General features: G+C 42.6%; 1 protein-coding gene across 4 annotated transcripts in view; it reads left to right on the forward strand.

Moving 5' to 3' along the window:
• The window catches only part of ttc17 (tetratricopeptide repeat domain 17), a 107,904-nt gene that overhangs the window by 58,305 nt on the left and 35,178 nt on the right, over positions 1-14,421 (forward strand). The window lies entirely within an intron of this gene.

Genomic DNA, 14,421 nt, shown 5'->3' on the forward strand with positions numbered 1-14,421 from the left:
GCATGTTGCCAAAACATTTCATTGCACAGATCAGGACAAATGCCAAATTTCAAATAATCACAAAATACAATCCAGCGATCGGCTGATCTAGTCAAACAGCAAGTTCCTTTGATTGATCATAATAGTTAGAGTACGGGCCATCCTCAGCCAGCCTGTGCTTGCAGAACCCAAAACAAAATGTTTACTGTTTGATGTAATTCTGCAGTTGGGCAACACTTTCTGGACAACCCTGAATGTGCAAACAGCTGCATGGACAGCCAACTGAGGAAGTTAGTTCAGCTTGTAACATGGTTCATTTACACTTGCTGAAAGGGACTTGCATTCTAATGCAGGACCCATTCACTACAAACAAAAGGAATATTTGCAAACGTTCGCCATTTTTGAATTCCCTGGGAGTTTGAGGGTCTTCCAGTTCCACGTTACCTTCTTCGTGACAATACCTCAGCCAATCAGAGTGGTCTTGCCAACCGATCAGTACTCAATCCTCCCTGTAGTACAATTTGTTGTGATTGTTTGAAATTTGGTATTCTTGCTTATCGTGATGTATACAAGATAAAAAGCTTTGGAAGACAGGTTGATAGTGCTAATGCCACTGGAGTAGTCTCTCCTGTCAAAAGTCATATTTGGCCGGGACCGATGCACCTCACCATACTGGACTCCACGTTTATACAGGGTGGCCTTGGCTTTGTTGAATTCCGCCCGCCCCTTCGCCAGTTCTACACTCGCATCCTGGTAAAACCTGATGGCCTGGATTTTCCATTTGTTGTCGTGATGCTCCCTCTCCCATCTCCGGACCCAGAATACTCTGTGGGGAATTGGGCCTTCCATCTCCCTCTGGTAGCCCCACAATTTGGAAGTTTTGTCTCGTGGAGCTATTCTCTTAATCGTTTATTTGACCATCGGTGCTTTATTCGCATTGACCATCAGTCACATCTCTGCTTCCAGAAAGGGGCTTTGACAAAATACCTTTGTAGGTATCTTATCACGTTAAACATGTAGGTTTTTAAATGAAAATGCACCCTGAAACTAAGCAAAAAGGGCTAAAAGTGCAGTACCCTAGAGGGAGCAATCTCGTGCATGTCTTCCCCCGACATAACGCCACCGGAAGCCTCTATTTTTGCATCATATATTCATGTTTAAACCATTACACATTATTCACACTTCTAAGTATTTTAGTTCCTACATGTTTTTCTTATACTACCTCTGGTACAATTTTTCCATTCAATTTTACCCAGTTTGCTGACCAGCTGATAGCAACTTCAGTGTTTTGCGGCTCCCAATTTCATCGTGGGTCAGCATCCCTAACCCCAGCAGAACCTCAGACCAGATATTTTCCGTACTTGTTTATCAGTCAATTTTGTACTTTTTTTTGTCTTTGTTCTGATTTGTTTCTAATTATAAACCCTGCTTTGATTTTTCTCAATGGATCAGCGATGTATGTGGGCTAATTGACCAATTGGCCAATGTCATGTGAGCAAAAGATGTCACATTGGTTTCATCGTGATTGACAATCATTCAGGAAGATCCCAGAATGGAAACATCGCTCAAAAGACGATCACTTTTTTTAAGAAAGCATGGATAAACAGAGTCACAGGACTGCCAATTCGCTGTTAACAATCGAAAGAAAACATTAAACATGAAAAGTCTGACTCCTTGACTCCTAATTATCTTCACAAATGTATGCAGATTTTGAGGATAATACAGGTTACAAAATATATCTTGTGCTATAATGTTCTCAGGAAATACACTGTTCCTGTAAACCAACAGGCTAACTGTAGTCAGACGCACCCGACTATGAAATCAAATAGCAGGCCCCCCCCATCGAAATTCTGTTGATTCATCCTCCAATCCCTCCGGATGATGTCCAAGACGCCACAATCACCGTCTCTGGGGATGTCTTGCCCACCAACAACACAGACCCACCAGCGGTGGCAGAGGCATAAGAACTAGAAGCAGGAGTAGGCCATCTGGCCCTTCGAACCTGCTCCGCCATTCAGTAAGGTCATGGCTGATCATCACAGTAATATACAGTCGGAAGGGAGTTGCACTGGCACCCTCAACATCACCTCGGGGCGCCATGAAGTCTCATGGCATCAGGTGGGCAAGGAAACATTCTGCTGGTTATCCCTTCTCCACAGATGATGAATCAGTATTACTCTATGTTGACGCCCACACTGAGTGGCAAGACCACAAAATGGACTCTGGACGGGGGACTTCATAGTCCATCACCATGGATGGTTTGATAGTACTACTGGTGATCAAGCTGGCCAAGCCAGCTGTAAGGCTGGGTCTTTGGCAGGTCATGGGGGAACCAATAAAAGAGAAAAATCCAATTGTTCTTGTCCTTGCCAATCTGTATCTCAGTTGCATCTGCCCATGACAGTATTGATAGGAGTGACCACAACACACTCCTTGTGGAAAATAAGTCCCACTTCACATTGAAGATGTCCACCATCATGTTGTGTGGCATTACCGTTGTGCCAAATGGGATAGCTTTTGAACAGATATAGCAACTCAAAATTGGCATCAATGAGGAACTTTGGTCCATCAACAGCAGCAGAATTGTGCTCAACCGCAATCTGTTACCATTATTATCAAACTTGAAAATCAATTTTGGTTCAACAAAGAGTGCAAGCGGGCATGCCAGGAGCAGCAACAGGCACACCTTAAAATGAAGTGTCTACCTGGTGAAGCTACAACACAGCTTGCGAGCCAAACAGCGGAAGCATCATGCGATAGACTGAGCTAAGTGATTCCACAACCAACAGATCAGATCTCAGCTCTGCAGTCACGCCAAATCCAGCCATGAATAGTGGTGGACAATTAAACAACTTGCACAAAATGTCCCCATCCTCGATGATGGAGGAGCCCAACACATTGGTGCAAAAGAAAAGGCTTGAGCATTGGCCACCATCCTCAGCCAGAAGTGTTAAGTGGATGATCCATCTTTGCCTCCTTCTGAGGCCCCAGCATTATGGATGCCAGTCTTCAACCGGTTCGATTCATTCCACGTGATATCAAGAAATGGCTGAAGGAAACCGGCGGCAGCAAAGACAATAGGCCCTGGCAATATTCCAGCATTAGTACTGAAGACACGTGCTCCACAACTAGCCATGCCCCTCGTTTTTTGTAACTTTTTTTCACCCGTTAAGCGGCAGTTTATGTGGCCAATCCACCTACCCTGCCCATCTTTGGGTTGTGGAGTGAGACCCACGCAGACACGGGGAGAACATGCAAACTCCACACGGACAGTGACCTGGGGCCGCAATCGAATCTGGTTCCTGGGTGCCGTGAGGCAGCAGAGCTAACCACTGTGCCACCCCGCCGTGCCTCTAGTTAAGCTGTTCCAGTACAGATACAACACTGGCACCAACCTGGCAGTGTGGAAAAAGGTTGGAGTCATACCTGGCATAAAGGTAGATGGTTTTGGTAGTTAGATAGCAATCGTCTCCATCCCAGGACATCACTGTAGAGGTTCCTCGGGATAGTGTCCTAAGCCCAACCATCTTTGGATGTTTCATCAATGACCTTCTTTCCATCGTAAAAGTCAGAAGTCGCAATGTTCACTGATGATTGCACAATGTTCAGCACCATTTGCAACTCCTCAGATACTGAAACAATCTGTGTCCAAATACAGAAAAACCTGGACAATATCACTGATGCATGATGACAGCAGCTTGTTCCATTTACCAGATGCACTGCAGCAACTCACCAAGGCTCCATCAACGGCACCTTCTAACCCTACTACCTCTACCACTTAAAGGACAGAAAATGAACGGGAACACCCTCCAAATCACACACCACCCTGAATTGGAATCACATCACCGTTCTTTCTTTGTCTGTGGCTCAAAATCTTGGAACTCACTTCCTAACATAGACCTCATGTATGGCAGCGGGTCAAGAAGATGGCTCAGCATCACCTTCCCAAGGGCAATTAAGGGATGGGCAATAAATGCTGGCCAATCCAGCTGTACCCAAATCACATGAACAAATAAAAAAGAAAGCTCGTCTGCCAATTTGATAGATATATACTGAATGCAGACCATTAACAATGAGAAAGGTTGTAATAAGAGATCAAACATGCATACAATGATCAGTGATGTGTCTATACCGTTGGGATTAAATTACCTCTTTTTAAAAAAGTCTACTTTGGTAGTATACGTCAACTATTTATTTGTAGTGACTTTTGCAATAATTGACTTTTTACAATTTGACATTGGGAATTATACTGCCGATTAGATCAGGAAGAACTGTAGCCAATGAAGTGATCATGCTGAGAGATAAGAGAGCAAAATATTTATTTATTGGAGTGATTCTGAGGGGACATCATCTGGGGAGATGTCTACTGATCGATGTGCTTGTCATCTGTACAGAACCTACCCATGGTGAGAATATTGTGAAGGGTTGCTTTAGAGACCTGTCCAATCATAAAATTAATCCTTAAAAATTGTTTCCTGATGTCTCAGCAATTTCTTGCAGTGTGTAAATGAGGTCCAGTAATCGGGAGTTACAGTAATCAGGAAGCTTACCGATTCTATCTTTGGTCTGTACTAATTGATAGCAGTGAATTAGGCAGGAGGGAATGGCAGACTTATGATCAGAGTTTCCTGTGGGAAGTGTACACTGTTAGCTGGAAGCAACACTTGCAGTTTTTCTTACCTAACCCCGCCCCTCACTCCCCCAAAACAAGAAGTTAAAAAGTCTATTAACACTCGCTGTTGAAGCCCACACGTGAATATTGCCCACTTGGTGGCAGCCTTGATATACTGTGCTCGAGTAAGATGGGGAAGAAGAAATATTGACAGGCAATGATAGGGGGTTCTTACAGTTCTTCAATTTCCCATTTAAATAATATCAGAAATACATCAAATTCCAACAAATCTGCAATCACAAACGCATTCCACGGTGCTCAGAGCTGTCATGGAAGTGTTGCTTTTTGCTAAAGTGCAAATTATTTTAGATTTTCCTTTTTTCCTTTTGCTAGCCAATTAAAAGAAATCAGAATATTTAATTTTCTAGATTATTGTTTTTGATATTTATTACACAAGATATGGGTTACTACTGTGTGTTAAGACACAAAAACACTGCTTTTGAAATGTTCTTTTCCAAGAAGTAGTAAATTCATTTGCTGGTTGCTGGATAAGTTCTTTTTTTTTCACATGTTTCCAAATGAACAGATGTTGTATATCCTTGAATGTATCTTATTTCCAAGTAAGACAGTACAATTTTGCCAAGCCTTTGGCTCCATGTTGGGGAAGAAAATGGTTTGAGACTGTAATTGAGATTCAGACTCTGTTTATAGTGTAGTATAATCAGTAGTCATCTGCATGAAAGGCAATGACTTTTGTCTAGTCTGTTTTATCTCCTGAGGGGAAAAGGTAATTTTCGATGTCTCACTCTTGTTGTGGGTCCTTTAGCTGAAACATGCCAGAAGCACATTGTGGTCCAACAAGCATGTCACATTGTACAAAATTGACTGCAGCCTGTTTATTACTACCCTCACCATTCCCGACCTGAAAGTTTGCTTCAATGATGCAAGTTATCAGTGATTCAAAGTGTATTTATTTGGAATGCTTTGTTATGGTTCCTCCTTTATGTGCAGCTGGGCTTGTCATATAAAGTTTTGCTTCTATTTTTGCTTTCACATTTCCCAGGATATAAAGTGGAATCTGTTTGATTCGATTGATTTAAACCAGGAACCTGAATTTCTACCAGGCAGGGTCACAAATGTGATACCCAAAACAATAGTCTAAGCTCATGACATTGGAATTGCTAGGCAATTTAGAAAGTCAACTTCCACCAACCTGATAGTTGAATGATACATTGATTCAGAGTTGTTTAACGCAATTAAGTTATTGATTCATTAAAGCAATCGATCTCTAACAATGAATCTGCAACAGAGCCAGGAATGGCATGACGAAAACTCCAGTGATGGGAAACTTTGTTCCTTCCAAGCATGCTATCCCTATCACATGTCATGGACTTGGAAAGGATAGAACAACAACATTCTCTCTAATTATTGAGAAGCTAGAAATAGTGATGGTCCAAAGAACTTTGGGGCATTTACATCTATCTTTAAAATGGCATGATAAAGTACAGGAAATAAAAAAGTTGAAAGTAATGCTGGGATTCAAGAGGGATAGGTCTTGTTGTTGCGTTTGCATGTTCTCCTTGTATCTGCATGGACTTTCCTCCGGGTGCTTCGGTCGGCGCAGACCCGATGGACTGAATGGCCTCCTCCTGAAGTGTAGAGATTCTATTCTATGCAAGTTATGCTACAGCTATACAAAGCAGTGGTTCAACCATGTCTGGAGGACTATGTTCAATTATGGGTATTCAAGATATTGGGGGACCAGAAAGGATAGATAAAATTTTAGATGGGGATTAACTACGACTTCTGATTGGAGAAGCTAGACGAGTGGGCATGCCGAATTTCCTTAGTTTCATGAGAAAGTACAGGTGCTGCTGTGCTTCCTTGGTCGTAGCGTCGATGTGGGTGGACCAGGACAGATTGTTGGTGATGTTCACACCAAGGAATTTGAAGCTGTCGACCATCTCCACCTCAGCACCATTGATGCAGGCAGGGGTGTGTACGATACTTTGCTACCTTAAGTCAATGACCAGCTCTTTAGTTTTGATGGCATTGAGGGAGAGATTGTTGTTGTTACACCACTCCACTAGGATCACTAACTCCCTCCTGTATTCTGTCTCATCGTTGTTCAAGATCCGACCCACTACAATCGTGTCATCAGCAAACTTGTAGATGGAGTTGGAGCCACATTTTGCCATACAGTCATGTGTGTATAGGGAGCATAGTAGGGGGCTAAGTATGCAGCCTTGGGGGACCCCGGTATTGAGGATTATCATGGAGGAAGTCGTATTGTTTATCCTTGCTGATTGTGGTCTATGGGTTAGATTCCTTTTGTGGGATCTTTCCCTGTATCCTCTCAGACCAGATATTGCCAGACTTCCATGTTTCAAATGACACGATTGTTTGGACTGTGAATTCTCAGAAAATGGATTGCTTTCCCTTGAGAGAAAACGGAGGAAATAGATATTATAAGGGTAACTTAGCAAAAGCTCTTTGAATCGCATTTCTAAATCCAATTCAATAAATAAGGTTCTCCCATGACCTCGTGCGCTTCGTGCGACGTGCATGAAGAGCGATGGCGCGGTGATTATGTAAAACTACACAATAAAGACCTTTTTTACCCCAAAAAAATTATTTACTCAAAATAACATCTGAAACATAAACTACATATGTTTACCTGATGGAAAATCTAAAAAAAATAAAAATCGAAAATTTGGACCCAGACCTCCATTGCCCCCCTTAAAAATCAAATTGCCCCCCTGTGGGGCCTACGCCCCACGTTGGGAACCACTGGGTTAGAAAGTCGAGGATCTAGTTACAGAAGGAAGAGCCAAGTCCTAGGTTTTCGAGCTTTGATATGAGCTTAGCTAGGATTATGGTGGTGAAGCTGTAGTCAATGAACAGGAGTCAGAGTCCTTGTTGTCGAGATGCTTCAGGGATGAGTGTAGAGCCAGGGAGATGGTGTCTGCTTTGGACCGGTTGTGCCGGATGCGAATTGTAGTGGATCTAGGCATTCTGGGAGTGGAGTTTACGTGCCTCATGACCAACCTCTCGAAGCACTTCATAATGATCGATGTCAAGGCCAGAGAATGATTATCGTTGAGACACGTTGCATGGTTCTTCTTTGGCACCAGTATGATGGGGGTCTTGAAGCAGGTGGGGACCTTGGAAGGAGAAGAGAGGTTGAAGATGTCCGCAAACACATCTGTCAGCTGATCCACGCAGGATCTGAGTGCACGACAGGAACCCATCAGGACCCGTCGCTTTCCGAGGGTTCACTTTCAAGAAGATCGGTCTGACTTCAGAAGCTGGGACGGTAGGTATGTGTGTGTCCGAGGCTGCTGGGGCAGTTGACAACGGTTTTATGGTTTCCTGCATAAAATGTATTGAGTTCAACGGGGAGGGTGCCCTGCTGCTGGAGATTCTACTCGGCTTTGCTTTGTAGCTCGTTACGTTGTTTAAGCCTTGCCGCAACCGATGAGAGTCCATGACCGTAGTCTACGTCATAGATAATTGATGCTAGATCAATGAATTTTAATTATGAGATGGATAGGTTTTTATTAAAGAAAGGCATTAGGGGGTATAAAGACATGCCAACAATGGTCTAAGTGTATGGTGGAACAGGATCATGGGGCGAAATGGCTGTATCCTATGTTCCCATATCTCAACTTATTCTTCTGCATCTAATATAAAACTTAATTGAACTTAATTGGTAGTCCTGCAAATTACATTTTTTAGTTGATAACTAATGCCTTTGTCCAGTTCCTTATGTTGATCAAATGTATGTACAAAGTGAACCAAAGATAAGCTTGTGATTTGCTTTTTTAAGGGAAGCTTTAGCAATGTAGACCAACACGGTAGCCAAACTGCACGCAATAGTGTCCAAACAGCAATGAAATTCAGAAATGTGTCCTTTTAGACTGGAGAATTGCAAATGGCCATTCCGTTTTTTAGGGTGCGGGAGAAACCAGGGGCTGGATTCTCCATTCCTGCGTCTAAGTGCTGACGCCAACGGAGGATACGTGGTGTTTCACGATGGAAAAATTGGCGTGAAACCGGCACCGATTCCGCTATGGGTGACGGGCTAGCACCGGCGCTGCTTGAAACAACTGCAGAACGCGCGGAAAAGGGTTGGAGAATCGCCAGGTCAGTTCTGCACATGTGCAGGGCTGACAAGCTGCAGCCGCGCGAGGTCTACACACCCCTCACACACACACAAATCTTTTTTTTAAATCTTTAAAAAAAAAATTAGAGTATCAATTATTTTATTTTTTTCCAATTCAGGGGCAATTTAACCTGCACACCTTTAGGTTGTGGGGATGAAACCCACGCAGACATGGAGCGAATGTGCAAACTCCACAAGGACAGTGACCCAGGGCTGGGATTCGAACCCGGGTTCTCAGCGTCGCAGCCACAGTGCTAACCCCTGCGCCACATGCCGCTCTATTTAAAAAAAAATCTTTTTATTGCCATTTTTCATATTTATACACAATTGTATATATTGTTATGGGCCAGGGTTTAGAGAACCCCAAAGTGTGTAATGGAGTTCACCTGACCCACAACTTTTACTAGATTGTGGTATGGGGAGCACATAGCCCACTCTACAGGTGTGGTACAGCAGAAATCAAAAAGTATATTTTAAAGCAAAACATTGTTTATTCTATGAACACCAGTTATCTTTTTAAAACATAGTGAACATCTTAGCAACCATTAATTCAAATACAACCCCCAAAGAATACAACAATAAGTAATCCTTAATAAATTCCCAGGTAGAGACCTGCACCTGCCATGGAAATTGATTTTTTGTTGTTGTAATTCTGAGTGATAAATTATAGCTGACTTGTTGAATTATAACAAGATCGACTTGACACAGTTTTCAGGTTACAATGCTGGAAATGTTCCTGGGCTTAAATGATCTGTTTTTTTGTATCTTGTATCGAAGAACATTGTGCTCCTTTCGGAAAAGGCCACCGTGGGGCTATAATTAAAATCCGGGCATTAGTTCTGCTCACTCGGAGCTATACTTAGTACGTCTACATTACAGATGCAGCACTATTTTCCATTCTGTTTAATTTGCTGCTGGTGTGAGTTCATTTTGATTGTTTCCCATCGCCAGTTGTTTCCCCCCCCTTCTTCCTGCTTTGTTGAATCATGGAATCAGAGGGTACAGAAGGGAGCCATTCGGCCTGTTGTGCCTGTGTTGGCACTTCAAAGGGGCAATTCTGCTTTCAAAAGTGGCATTCCCCTGTCTTTTCCCCCAAACCCTGAATATTCTTCGTTTTCCGATGACAATCCAATTCCCTCTTGGATACCTCGAATGGACCTCCTACCAATGCACGTTCAAGAAGTGCTTTCCAGATCCTGAGCACTCACTGTGTGGAAAGGTTTTTCCTCATTCTGTTCTATTCATGATGCCGTTACTTTTGGAGAAGAGGGGAGATTTGATTGAGCTACTCAAAAATGATGAAGGAGCTGGACAGAGAAGATAGAGATTGGCAAGAGTGCAGCTAAGCAAAGACGGGTCCAAGGGACAGAACAATGGTGAGGCTTTGAAATGGATTCATTTGATGGACTCTCAAAACTAATAGAACAGTGAAATAGAGAACACAATGACTGAGATGTGCTGTATCTTTTGTTGAACTTGTTGATTTTGTGTTTTTAAACCAATCTTTGGGCTTTACTTTGTATGTTGGAAGATATATGTTATGTTTACAAATGAGCAGTTTCACCCATTTGCTAGTCTTGTGTTTAGTCCCTCGAAAGAAGGATGCAGTTTCCTTGAGGATTGGGGGTTCTCAAGTCAGGATTGTGCTCTCTTCCCTTTAGCTTTGTCCCTTCTCTGCAGCAGCTTATGCAGTTAGTTTTGGACTATGTTGTGGCTTGTTGCCACTTGGTATGGTTTGTGGCAAGATCCTCCCTTTTGTTTCCCTTTTAAAAGTGTCCTGAAAACATGTTCTCTGTCCTCCTTGAGGTCGGGTGCCATCCTTCAGTTGTGAAAAGAGGGTCTGCTTCAGAAGCTGATTATTTGGCATGTGGATTCAATGTCCAGACTGCTGGCTTTGCAAGGTTGTGATGCTGCAGGAATTGGCTTCAGTGAGAATATTGGAGCTTATTCGCCTACCTTGCCACTTGCCTTTTGAATATCCTGCAGAGGCACCACTGTAGGAAATTCTCCAGCACCCCAAGTTGCCTTTCGTAGGTGATTCAAGTTTCACTGAATTATAAATGGGTGGTGACTACAACAGCGTTGTAAACTAAAGCGTTAATCCTTTTATGGTGATCTGTGTAGTTGATGATCCGGTTACATGGTTTTTGTGAAGCTGCACTGGCACAGTTGATTTTGTGATGGATCTCTTCCATGTTGACCTCTTGAGAAAGGTAGCTGCCAAGATGTGGGAAGTGTATAACGGCTTTTATGTGCTACAGCTAACTTGCCAGCATTTCTAAGGAAGAAAACTAAATGGAAACTATGGTCAACAATAATAATCCAATTTTAACTTGGTCAAATGGTTTTTTATTTGGTCGCTAATTATATGAAACACTAGTTCTTTCACTAGTCTTCTTCGTCACACTCGTTCCATTTTTAGGTTATTTACCAAAAACAGCAGATAAAAGAGGTACCAGATTTTAGACATTGACAAAAAAAATCCCCTCTCTTGCCCTTTAGGTTGGCTGAGCAAATCAGATGCACGTCCTGGAAAAATTCCATATGCCGCAAGGAAAGAATCTGCCCTCAAGCTGTATTGCATTGGATCCATTGGATACAATTTGGGGAAAGAATGAAATTAAATAATAATAAGACAAACTTTTAACTCAATTATTTATTTGTTGTTTCTGATCATTGGTGCATAATGCCCAGGTTGAGCCTGATGCATCGGTTCTCCTGTCTTGGCATGCAAACTTCCTTGTTGAGCAGTTGTGATTCAAGCAAGTCTCTTTTTGCCAGTACCCCAAGGTCTGTAAGAACAAATGTGATTGCTCAGGAAAGAAAATGTTCAGGATAGTATCTCTCACTATCATTGTACCATTATGTTTGCAGGAATGACCTGGTCTATGTTTATGACGTTACAGCATCTGAAACGCATCAGTTGGAACCATAAATTCCCTGCTGTGCAGATGGAGGATATTCTGCACACTGACTGTGCACCGACCTTCTGAAAGAGCACCCGACCTAGGCCCACTCCCCAGCTCTATTCTCATAACCGCACCTAACCTGCACATCCCTGGACATAAGAGGCAGTTTTACCATGGCTGACCCACCTAACCTTCTCATCTTTGGACTGTGGGAAGAAACTCGAACACCCGGACGAAACCCACTCAGATATGGGTGAAATGTGCAAACTCCATACAGGCAGTCACTCGAGGCTGGAATTGAACCCGGGGTCCTGGCATTGTGAGGCTGCAGTACTGACCACTGTGCAACCGTGCTGCCAAAATGTAGTTGTCTCTCGTCCCTTAGAACAATAACCACAAGGGGCTGTTTAGCACAGAGCTCAATCGCTGGTTTTGAAAGCAGGCCAGCAGCACGGTTCGATTCCTGTAACAGCCTCCCCGAACAAGCGCCGAAATGTGGCGACTAGGGGCTTTTCACAGTAACTTCATTGACGCCTACTCGTGACAATAAGCGATTTTCATTTCATTAAATTTCATTTCAAATTCCATCACCTACCTTTGGCTGCACCCTTAGCATTTCATACATTGGCATTTATTATTCTGATTTCCTGTGAATTCAAATGGGAACCTCGCATCTTGTCCATCGTGTTAACTACCTCCAAAAGGTTTATAAATCATCTTTTACCGCAGGCAAAAGAAATCCTCAGTATCGCAAACATATATAAAGGTCACCTGCTTCCATATTCGACAAGGTCCTTCTGACATGTCTGGAGAAGGGTGAAAGGAAAACAACTTTCCTGACCGACGATCCTTCTCACGCCTTCAGCCCTTATCCGTTATGAACTTTTGTTTTCTTTTAAAATCTGACTTACTCAGACATTGCTACTCCAAAGCGTGCCCCCTCCCCTTGCATTAATTCATAAGATATAGGAGCAGAATTATGCTCTGCTCCACCATTCTATCATGGCTGATATGTTCCTCATCTCTTACCTACACTGCTACAGTGACTGCATTTGTCACCCATCCCTAATTGCCCTTGAACTGAATGGCTGGTGAAGCCATTTCACAGAACCCCAGCCTGCTCCCTATTTTCTGATATGGTGCAACTTTCAGTTTTGATGTTCTGAAAAATCTTTTCTGCACCTTCTCCATTATAACTTAGTTTCCCAACCTGTAAGTGTGAACACTAACACATTTGTTGCATCCTGAGGACTGCCTGATCAGCACGTTTGCTGATCCATGTACACCATGCTGGATACCTTGTACCTTACAGCATTTACAGGATGTTGAAAGGCGCGCCGCCCCCCCCCCCCCCCCCCCCTCCCCAGCTCCTTTGTAAGGCTTGCACGCTGCACAAGGCCGAGTAGACTGTGTCACTCTTTGATCAGACACCCTTGTTACACAAACTTACACTGCCTTGTGCAGAACTACTTTGTGGTTGACAGTTTGACCAACCACCATATAACTTAGTTCCTTTGCTCTGCACAGATGTTTCGACTACCGTGGCCACCTATCTCCAGTGGAACTTGCTGGTATTTGAGTATCAAATGGCTCGCATGCTAATTAACTTACTTTTGCTCCCATAATGATTAGCACAGGGAGTTGAGCTTTCAGACAGGGGACGGCAGGATAGCATCAGAATCATGTCAGGGACAATTAGTTGCTGTTTTAATTAAAAATGAGTATTAAAAATGTTGCGCCTGCGTGGATTACATTATAATTTCCTCGTCCGTGGTTATAATGGAAACTGCTTATAACTGCCATGCTGTAATTACAGCCTCTATCAGCTGGCGCTGTACCTCCTAGCTTGTAAGCTGATACTTTGAGAGAAATCGCTCGGACTCCATTCAACTGTACTTCTCTAGTTTCCAAATTACTTCAAGTTTTGCTGATCAACTGTAAAATTATAATATGAGAAAGTATTGTATAAAAGTAACATGTGATTTTTATAACCGGTCATTAATTATGCCCGAGAACCTCGGTCTACTTCTCTCCTATCCTTTCTTGGTGCAGAGTTGTTGAAGAAATCGAGATTGCATTTGGTTTTGACTCCCTATGTGCTTCGTCACAGGGGATTATGTATGTTTACGTGGGCTTGCCATTTTGTCTCTGTCTGTCAGTTGTATTTTAACTGGGGTTTGAGGCGTGGATGACAAGGAGAATGGCCAAAAGACCCGATGGGATGTAAAACCTACTCTAAGTGGGAGGCAGAGGGAATTATGTACATGGAATATGAGGTACTGGTCAGTGGTACAGGAAACTACGATTCAGAGTAGAAACATTTTCTCATTTATTTGAAAAACAAAATGCAGGTACTCTGACTTCACAACATAAATTTAAAAAAAAAAATTTAGAGTATCCAATTCATTTTTTCCAATTGATGGGCAATTTTAGCATGGGCAATCCACCTAACCTGCACATCTTTGGGTTGTGGGAGCGAAACCCACGCAAACATGGGGAGAATGTGCAAACTCCACTTGACAACACAATTACATATAACTTATTGGCATAATTGGGCTATTTGTAGTAAATTCAGTCACATTTTAACAAATGTAGTTATGACTATCTGCAAATAATAGACAGTACAATCCTTGACTTTCATGCATGTGATCATTTGTAATGTTCATTAACCTTATTTTTTTGAATAAAAATATTGAAATTACCATTACAAATTGCATTTAAACATGGCTGGAAAAATGGAAAGGAATCGACCTGAA

This window comes from Scyliorhinus canicula, chromosome 9 (assembly GCF_902713615.1).
Source record: "Scyliorhinus canicula chromosome 9, sScyCan1.1, whole genome shotgun sequence".
Taxonomy (NCBI): domain Eukaryota; kingdom Metazoa; phylum Chordata; class Chondrichthyes; order Carcharhiniformes; family Scyliorhinidae; genus Scyliorhinus; species Scyliorhinus canicula.